Here is a 9,378-nt window from a genome sequence, read left to right as displayed (position 1 = left end):
AAGTTTTCTTGCCTTTAACTTGCTAAACACTTCGGAGTGCTCTGCTCGTGGTGGATTAAGATAAAATCAAGTCCTGTCAGTAAGATGGGACTGGATCTTATCCTGTCTTGATGTTGGGTCTTTGTTAATAATTTAACATAGAGTACGGTCTAGACCTGCTATGTTTGTAAAAGCATCTTGAGACAATTTTTGTTGTGATTTGGCGCTATACAAATAAAGATTGATGTTTGACAGAGATACAGAAGAAGAAGCCTGTATTTGTCCTCATGTCCCTGTAATCCTGAAGGTTTTGGACAGACTCTGGTTGCTCCGCAGGGTTGGGAAAATGCTGTGTGAGTGAGGAAACGACAGATGTGATTCAGAGCCTGTTCTTTGCTTAAACTGCATGTTTCCAGTAGAGGTTTGTGTAAGATATCTTAATTGTGAAAAGAAGTGTGCATATTGGACATCAGAAAACGTGTTCAATAAAGAGATATATTAATGAGTGTTTTCCTGTGGGACAGTTTCCTGCTGACTCTGTGCCTGTCACACGAAGCTGCCGTCTCTCAGTGAGCTCATTGGGCTGATAACAGACATCTGTCTTGAAGGTACTTGAGTGTGTGATCTGTTTGCTTTTGTCTTTCAGCCGACATGCTGCAGCTATGTTAATGCCTCTCTAAGGCCTCTCTGCTGGCTCTCCCAGCAGTTTACCAAAGCTGCTTTTTCACCTTCATGCAATGCAGGAGTATTCACTGCAGAGTAATTCTTTTTTTCAGGCTTCAAGAACTTCTCAGTCAAGCCCTGAAAATCAAGTCCTAGACTCCAGTACTACAACACCAATGATGTAGAGCATAAACGAGCCCTAACAGAGACTGCTATGAATGAGAGCTTGGTCATAATAGACAAGGGCCTCATGGGATGTCTGAGCTCCTCACTGTATGTCAAATAGACAACTACGCCCTAACAGTTGACTGCAATTGAATATCAACTTGCTAAGGAGCATTGTTGTTTATTTGATGATAAAGCTGTTATGTGAACATGAAGTTAATTTTGTCACCATCAATCCCAATGACAGACATAAACTAAACTAAGATGCATTCATGAAGAATCTTGTTGTGTCTCTGTGTTGTGTTTCAAAAGCTGTTGTAACCATGACAACCATGCAAATAAAATCATGAATGAATTACATGTAAGGTCAATGTAAAGGCGCAAATAGACGCGAGTAGTGGTCTGGCGGCATGAATGAAGCGAATCATTGGAGCCATTTGAAATATCTGAACTCCAGCGAATCCATCGCACTGCGATAGCCAACCAGTATGCAGATCACCCGGTGACGTGAGGTGTGACGTATGGACTAGTAGATTCACTCTTCTGGAATATATGGGACACTTTGATTCTATCTCTGTGCAGCTTCCCCAAACTCTGTGACAGTAACAGGAGTTCACTCTGAGGACAGAGAGTGAGGAAATGATCTGGTAAGTTGTGAAAAACTTTGTCTGTCACTTGAATCCTGCTATGGGTTGTAGTAGGAAGTTAGCTCTGCCCCCTTTAGCAGAACCGGCTCCCCATTCAATGTCTGTGAGCTCAACCTTGTTTGATAACAACAGAATAGTGTGGTGTGGGAAACCCCCTTCCTCTCACAAAAATGTGCTTCTTTGGCACTCGTGTGTACACGCAATTTTGACACACGAATAGAGCAAGTAAACACAAAAAAGTCTTGCGTTTGTATTCCCACGAATAGCGCAACCGTTCGTGTCTAGTGTGAAGGCACTATAAAAGTTATCAGATCACAGGGTCACTCCTAAAAACTGGTTACTGTGGTCATGCCAATTTTTGTAAACTGACAACCATGCTGGTAACAGTTTTAACTCAGTGTTCAAAACTTGCTAACTTGTCTGGATGAATGGAGCCAAACGCTACACGGTTGATAAAATGCGTGCGCATATTTTTGATGATGTTGGTTGTAAACAGATCTACAGGAGGTTTCATCTCCAAATATCCACTCTTAGAATGATCTAAACCAAATTTGGTGTGGCAGAATGAACAAAATAATCAGAAACCTTGGTGACCTGATGATTGTTGGTTAAATGTGTAAGGTCTTAATAATATGGAGTGAGGTGATATCAGGTATTTGTTGGTAGGCAGAAGCCAAACTCATGTTAACAAGGTCTACATGTATGGTGCAGCATGGTGGGCTGTCTAATGAGAAGCAGACTGTGTGTGTGTGTTTGGTAAGCTGCATACCACAGTGAGGAGGTGTGACACTATAATGCTAATTATTCCCCTATAAACACAGGGCACTTCCTGTTTCCAGACTACATACTGACAGGAGACTCAGAGGAGGAGATGCGGTCGTGTGAGACTCTTCAGTTTTTCTTATGAGCCAATAAACTTCCAATTTTTAATTTCATACAAACACAAAATTATGTTTTTATTCTGCTACTTTTTTAGGAAGCTGGCTGTGCTTTATGAACACAAACATTAGATGGAGCCCACCTCTCTGTACCCAACCTGCATGGAACCTCATTGTTAGTTTGGTTCCAGGGTGTGACACTTGAAGTTAAGGATGATAATGACCTCAACGTATTCAGAATCTTATGAACGCCTTTCCAGTCTTGTAATGCCATGTTTGTTATATTATGAAGTGTTTGATATTCACAAGCAGGATATGTATTCACAAGCAGGATTGGTATATGTATACATATATATATATATATATATATACACATATACACCAAATTGTATTATGAACATCAAATTAAAAAGAAGATTTCTACAAAAGAACAGTCTTTCTCATATTTGGGAGGGACTTTGATGAGTATGTTGAATGGTTATTAATATAAACAGCTTCTTATTTGTGTGACATGTAACCATGGTCAGATAAAGATCCTGTTTTCACAGTGGAGAGGGGAGTTTGTCCCAAAGCTTGCAGCTGTATCTAACCCATCCACCTAGATGAAGGGAGCTTCTTTCAGCTGTGGGCGTGACTTCAAACGAAGTTCTCTTTGTCGCAGAGTGGAAGTGGGGTGGGACCAGTTTGAGAAAGGGCCTCATGGGATGTCTGAGCTCCTCACTCTATCTCAAAGGCTGAGCCCAACCATCCTGCGGCGTAACCTAGGTTCTGCCACTCATGTCTGTGATCCCATTCTTTCAGCCACGACCCAAAGCCTTATGACCAATTGATTGTTTTATAAAAAACATATTCTCATTTTAACACATTTCTGGAGTTTGAAAGTGGAAAGTTGTCAAATTCTTGCCTGATATTGTATTTCAGCTTCTCAACAGTTCAGGGTCTCCTTTGTCATATTTTTAGTTTCATGATGCTCCAAATGTTTTCAATGGGTGACGTGTCAGGATGTCAGGGAGGCCAGTTAGCACCTGGACTCTTCCACTTCAGAGCCATGCTATTGTACAGAATGTGGTTTGGCATTGTATTGCTGAAATATGTATGGTCTTCCGTGACAAAGTGATTGTCTGGGTGGCAGCATTTGTTGTTCCAAAACCTGTATATATTGTTCAGCATTAATGGAGGCTTAACAGATACGTAAGCTACCCATGCCATAGGCACTTATGCATCCTCTTACTATCAGGGATGCTGGCTTTGTGATCTGATAAACAGCCGGGTGGCCCTCTCCGCATTAGAGCGGAGGACACAGCGTCCATGATTTCTAAAAAAGATTGTAAGATTTTTATTCATCAGACCACAGGACAGTTTTCCACTTCACCTTAGTCCATCTTAAACGGGCTCAGGTCCAGAGAAGTCTTCGGTGTTTCTGGATAATATTTCTGTATGGTTTACTCTTTGCATTGTAGGTACAGATTTAACATAAGCTCAGTCAACTCATCAATGCATTCACAAATGCAGTGATGAACTCTTCACAGGCAATAGTTTTTGAAGGGATTTTGAGCCTATGCTGTGATTTCCACTACAGAGTCATGTCTGTTTTCAATGAAATGCTACCTGAAGATCACGTCCATCCAGCTTGGTTTTGGTTCTTGTCCCTTCTGTAAAGAGGTGTCTTCAGATTTTCTGAATTTCTTGATATTACTATTTACTGTGGATGATGAGATCCACCAATTCTTTGTCATTTTATTCTGGGGTACATTATTCTCAAACTTCTTAACTATTTGCTTATGCATTTAGTTGGTAGATGTCCAGGTTTTTTTTAGCATCACTAGCATGCAGGAAGGTCTTGGATTTTGTTAGTTGCTGCTGAAAACCTGCTTCTTCCTGCCTGCTGTGTATCTTTCTGTTCTGTTCTCTGTTCTGTCCTGCTGACACTCCAGACAAGGTTGACAGGTTGACAGACATTTAGTCAAGTCCCTTTTGGCGTCTCATAAAGATGTACATGTTACGTTTCTGTCTGCTGCAGACAAAAGGAGCAGAGAAGATAGAGCAATGTCACCTGGTCTCTTTATGTTTTATATCCTGTTAACAGGGAGGTTCACTGAAGTGACCAATAACTGATGCATATAAAATAACTATATTTTTAAGAAATTATGAAAATATGGAAAAAAAGAACATTCTCTTCAGATACACATCACCACACCTTTTCTGGATTGTGAATAAAAATTCAGAGGAAATGTATTTTTGGGTGAACTTTATTTTCAGGAAAAATCTTGCGTTGCCTTTCAATTCAAAACAGTTAGTCGGATGTTGGTCTGTGTTCAATGAATCTTATTGTACCAGCGCTGTGTGCAGGTTGAACATTAAATATAAAACGGATATCAAGTCTCCATTACTCCTGTGTCTCACAGGTATCATTTTTTTTTTATTTTAACTGGCATTGCATCAGACTTTAAACTCTGGTATCGTAACGGCTCTATTCTTATGCCTGTATGTCACGGGGTAGATGGTGAGTCAGTTGAACACTGTAGCTCAATGGAAAATGTTTTTGTAGTTTTATGTTCAGACAGAAATCCCCTTACAATGGAAAAAGGGTCTAAAACCATCAGAATGATGCTTAATGGTGAAGCCAAAACTGTTCAGTGGTTTCTCCTTTGGCCTTGAGAGAACAGGAGGAAGGGGAGTATGTGAGTATCCCTCCCCAGGTAACCCTACCTGTCCCTAAGGAGGCACCTCTCCTACGCCTTGCCCATGCACTACACACTAGCTCCTCCATTAGCTGCAGCAATAGTCCTCCAGCACCGCTCCTGCCATTTGTTGGCCCTTTTGTTGTGATACCTACTTAAAATATCAAAGCGGACCTTCAGTGACACATCTGAAAACTGAGAAACACTGGTTTTATGTGTCAATGCTGCGCAATCCAGCACCCCCACCCCAGCCCTGCATGTCATCTATACTCTCTCTCTCTCACTCTCTCACTCTCTCACTCTCTGTGTGCAGGTATCCCCAGTTGTAAAAGGGAGAGAGTAAAGCAGGCTTAGGGTGGGACATGAATGGTTGACATGGTTGGGACCAGAACAATAAGTGCAGTCAGGAAATCAAAGGCTTTAAATACAGGGAACCAGGTCAAAGGCACTGCCATGCTACTACCTCTACTCTCTCTCTCTCTCTCTCTCTGTTTGTGTGTGTGTGTGTGTGTGTGTGTGTGTGTGTGTGTGTGTGTGTGTGTGTGTGTGTGTGTGTGTGTGTGTTGAAAGCCAATCATTGCTTGTGTGTACCAGATCTTCCAGACTATTTCCTTGGGTGATTAGACTGACCAGACACACATCCTCAACTTAACGTTTTGTGTATGTGATGGGGGGGCTATTTAAGACCTGAGGCTGTTCACAGCACCAGGCCAGGCTGACATTAGTCCCCCAGTTCAGCATGTGCGTGTGCACATTCTCAGCTCCCCTCTGGCTCTTTACGTCCTTTAACCTCTGTGAGATTCTCCTTCCCTTCTGTCACCATGCCACACAGCAGAAATCACAACACAATTATACAAAAAGAAAGACATGTTTACATCAAAATGTGTTCATCACGAGGACATTTGACATTTTCTGTTATAAGAAAGATGAATATTATCAATCTGAACTGGTAATATGACAGTCTTGTTAGTATTGAGATTGACTTATCAGAAGTGGTCCATCCAAACTCACCCAAGTTATCTTCTACTAGTTTCTGAAGTGTTAGCATGTGACTTTGATTTTTGCTGTGAGCCTTTTAAAAGATATTGGCTAGCAAACCTGACAGACTTTTTATGGACATATATATCTGAGAACTTCATCAGGTGAGTTATTCTCAGTACAGGCTAACATGGCTAACTCATTTTACCCAAAGATCTGACTCATTGGTTCCACCTGCTGAAATGTGTTCTGCTTCAGAGAAATGATGATGGGAACTACAAATCATCCATCCTTCATCTCAGTGTTAAACAAAGGTTTAGTGTGAAGTGTGTGAATAAAGCTTTAGGCACCACTCAGGGATTTAACCTGATTCTATAGATCTCCATTTGATCTTTGAGGATGAAGAACCTGCATCAAGGTATTCACTCACCTTGTTTGCTGCTAATCCCTCTGTGTTATCCTGGCTTTGTGTGTCTTCCTGTCTGTGATGTGGTTGCTTCTGCTCTATTTGAACGCGTTTCTGATGTCTGCAACATGACCTTCCTCTGTGTTTGTGCGCAAGTGTTAAGAAAAATTCTGACAACAAAAGATTTGAGAGAGCTGTTAAAATCCAGAGTGAAGCTCTGCAAGTCTACATTTGAGAGTGCACAGGCACAGAGTCATCAGGTTCTCTGAGAAAGCCAAAGAGAAGAAGTTAGCTTTTGCAAAAAGGAGAGAATGGGGCCAAAATGAAGAAAGCGAGACATGCATCAAGAGAACAAGAGAAAACAAATTGGAGGATGCTTTAGAGTTTGAGGCAGACAGAGATCTTATCAAACTTTTCTCCTCTAACCCGTGTCCTGCTCCTAATAGTTATCCACTGTAAAAGGAACTTGTGGAACTTTATGAGGCCCAGGATCAAGTTCCTACTCTGTCCCTTTATAGAGGACCGTGATCACTGGAGTGATCACCTTAGGATCTACATGCTGGTTGTCCAGTGTTGCTCTAATGATTGGCTGAAGATCAGATTTTGCAACTGTGGTGAATAAGTGGAGGAAGTGAGTAATAGGGCGTTGAACGTGTCGCGAATTTGGCCCATTTCCCGTGCATATAACTCACTCCGTTTGTCTGACAAGAATTCCCGTACTTCCGTTTTTACAGTGACTTTTCATGTAGGTCAACCAGAGTTGCACCAGAGTCTGGGTGAAAGTCAAATCTTATCCGCTGGACAGTGTCCTTTTACTCCCAGGAACTGTACACCTATGAAGTGGTGCCGGTGAAACTGTCTTTTCATCCTATTTACTGCCCTGATTATGTCACTGCCTATATTTCAAAACTGTAAACTAGAAAACAGGAATCAAGGCAGAGCTAATTATTTACTTAACTATTTATTGGATCTGAAAACCCATCAGCATTCCCTGTCTATCATGATTTGACAATGGTATATGTCTCCAAGAACAGTCGTGAACTTCTCAGTAATTCTGTTGTAATTATTTGTTGCTGTCAGAGCTTCCAGCCAAGACTTCCTTTCATGTTCATGTCTGCAAAGTAAACACCATCAGTATTTTGGTTAATCACATCCCCCAGAGGAGCACCCACTCATATCTGTTTGTGGTGAGTCTCAGTTTCACTGTGTACAGTAAGTGCACAGAGGCTTCACTCTGGCTTACTTCAGCTGTGTGAACCTGAAACAGAAACTGATTTTCTTGTAATTAGTTTGCTGAAATAACAACATCATGATGCAGTTTAGTCGAAAGTCAAGCTCTGTCAGGTTTGTTCTCAAGAGGAGAAGAAAACTACTTTTCAAATGTTTGTTGAATGAAGGTGGGATCCATCCTTTCTGATGCATTTCAGGAAATCTAAACGCTGATTGTCTTTAGGGACACAGCATCAAGCAGATTCGTGTCTCTGAGTAAATGTTTGATCAAGAACAGATTATTAGCTGCTCTACATGCAGATATGTGTTTACAGAAAGAAACAAATCCTCCTTAGATTATCAACGATGGGAGCCAGGAAGTCATTATCCTGGATTGTGTTCCTCCTGATTTTGCCCTCCAGATAGACTGTTTTACCTGCAGTCACCAAACACCTCCAGAAATCCATTATCAGGAACCTGGAAATTGACATTTAAACCGGAATTCTCCCCTTACTGCACCAACAGCTATTCTTTGAATAGTTTCATATTCATAAAGAACTATGTTTTGTCGACCAGATGGGTGTATTGGAAAACCTGAGTCTGTATTCAGTGATGGGTTTATCTGAGGTCTCATCCTGGAGGTCTGCCTCCACAGGATGGTTCAGACAGCCGTCAGGGTGGTTTGCAGGGTTTCAATTAGTGGAGCAGCAGGGAGGGTCTGCAACATATACTGTACCACCACCAAACACCTCTGGTGTTCTGCTGCTCATACTAAACATTTATTACTTATGTACTTAGTTTATTAAGCAGAGACTCATACCTAAAGCTGTTCTTTATTTGAATATCTTATCTGTGCTTTGAATCAGCTAGCTGAAGTTCCAGGTTGATCCACAGATAACTTCACATCTACAAAGGTTGTATGCTCTGCTCACGCTGTCTGTGATGTCACCATGTTAGAGCAGGGATCCTTCTTCAGGTAAACAACCTCAGCGTAAACCTCTGCTTCCATGGTGCTGGTCAAATGAACAACCACCTTGAAAATTAATCTTAATGAGTGAGGCCAATAATTAACGATTAAGGGATAAAGGGACTCATGCTCAGCTCTGGTTGTTTCACATACTTCTGTGTGACCAGGTTGATCTTAGAACTACTATAACTAGCACTACTTTGTTTAGGTCTCATTGTGTGTTTTTCATGGTTTGCATTCTCTACGATGAAGCTACAAAAGATAACATCCGACTGTTCTCTCTGTCTAAAACTGACCCTAACACTCTGTCGTCACTGTTCAAGCCCACAGTTTGAGTGTTGAATACTCTGAGCTGTCCCAGATTACCTCAGCACTGATTACTTCGTGCTGCAGCTATTCATTTCAGTACTTGGATACTTTTTCTGTGTGTGTGTGTTTGTCTGTGTGCGTGTTTGTGTGTGTGTGTGTGTGTGTGTGTGTGTGTGTTTGTGCGTGTGTTTTGATGGGTGTGGTGGTTTGTTTGAAGTCCTAGCTTGTTGCGTCTGCGTGTGGTGAGACCGACTGACAGACAGACAGGGATGGACGGAGAGACAGCAACATGCCAAACAACAGGTGTGTCTTTTGAACGTAGCCCGCTGCCATACGAACACCCTCTTTACCTTTAGCCCTGCTGATTCTTGTTTTCAAGAGGAGAAGAAAAGAGTTCTCCTCCTCCTCGTGGCTGACCGTCTTTCATGTGTGGGAGAGACAGACAGCCCCACTCTCTGTGCCTTTATGTCTCTGTGCTGTCTCTCTTCATTCATGC

At 41.7% G+C, this 9,378-nt stretch overlaps 1 long non-coding RNA gene across 1 annotated transcript; it reads left to right on the top strand.

Moving 5' to 3' along the window:
• Positions 1-227: 227 nt before the first annotated feature.
• LOC117810414 lies at positions 228-1,162 on the top strand. The gene is made up of 2 exons (XR_004630773.1): positions 228-587; positions 756-1,162. It is a non-coding gene; the product is annotated as an uncharacterized LOC117810414 (long non-coding RNA).
• Positions 1,163-9,378: the final 8,216 nt, after the last annotated feature.

Source organism: Notolabrus celidotus, chromosome 3 (assembly GCF_009762535.1).
Source record: "Notolabrus celidotus isolate fNotCel1 chromosome 3, fNotCel1.pri, whole genome shotgun sequence".
NCBI lineage: Eukaryota > Metazoa > Chordata > Actinopteri > Labriformes > Labridae > Notolabrus > Notolabrus celidotus.
Note: the sequence above shows the minus strand (reverse complement) of the source record. Positions and strands in the feature narration are given on the sequence as shown.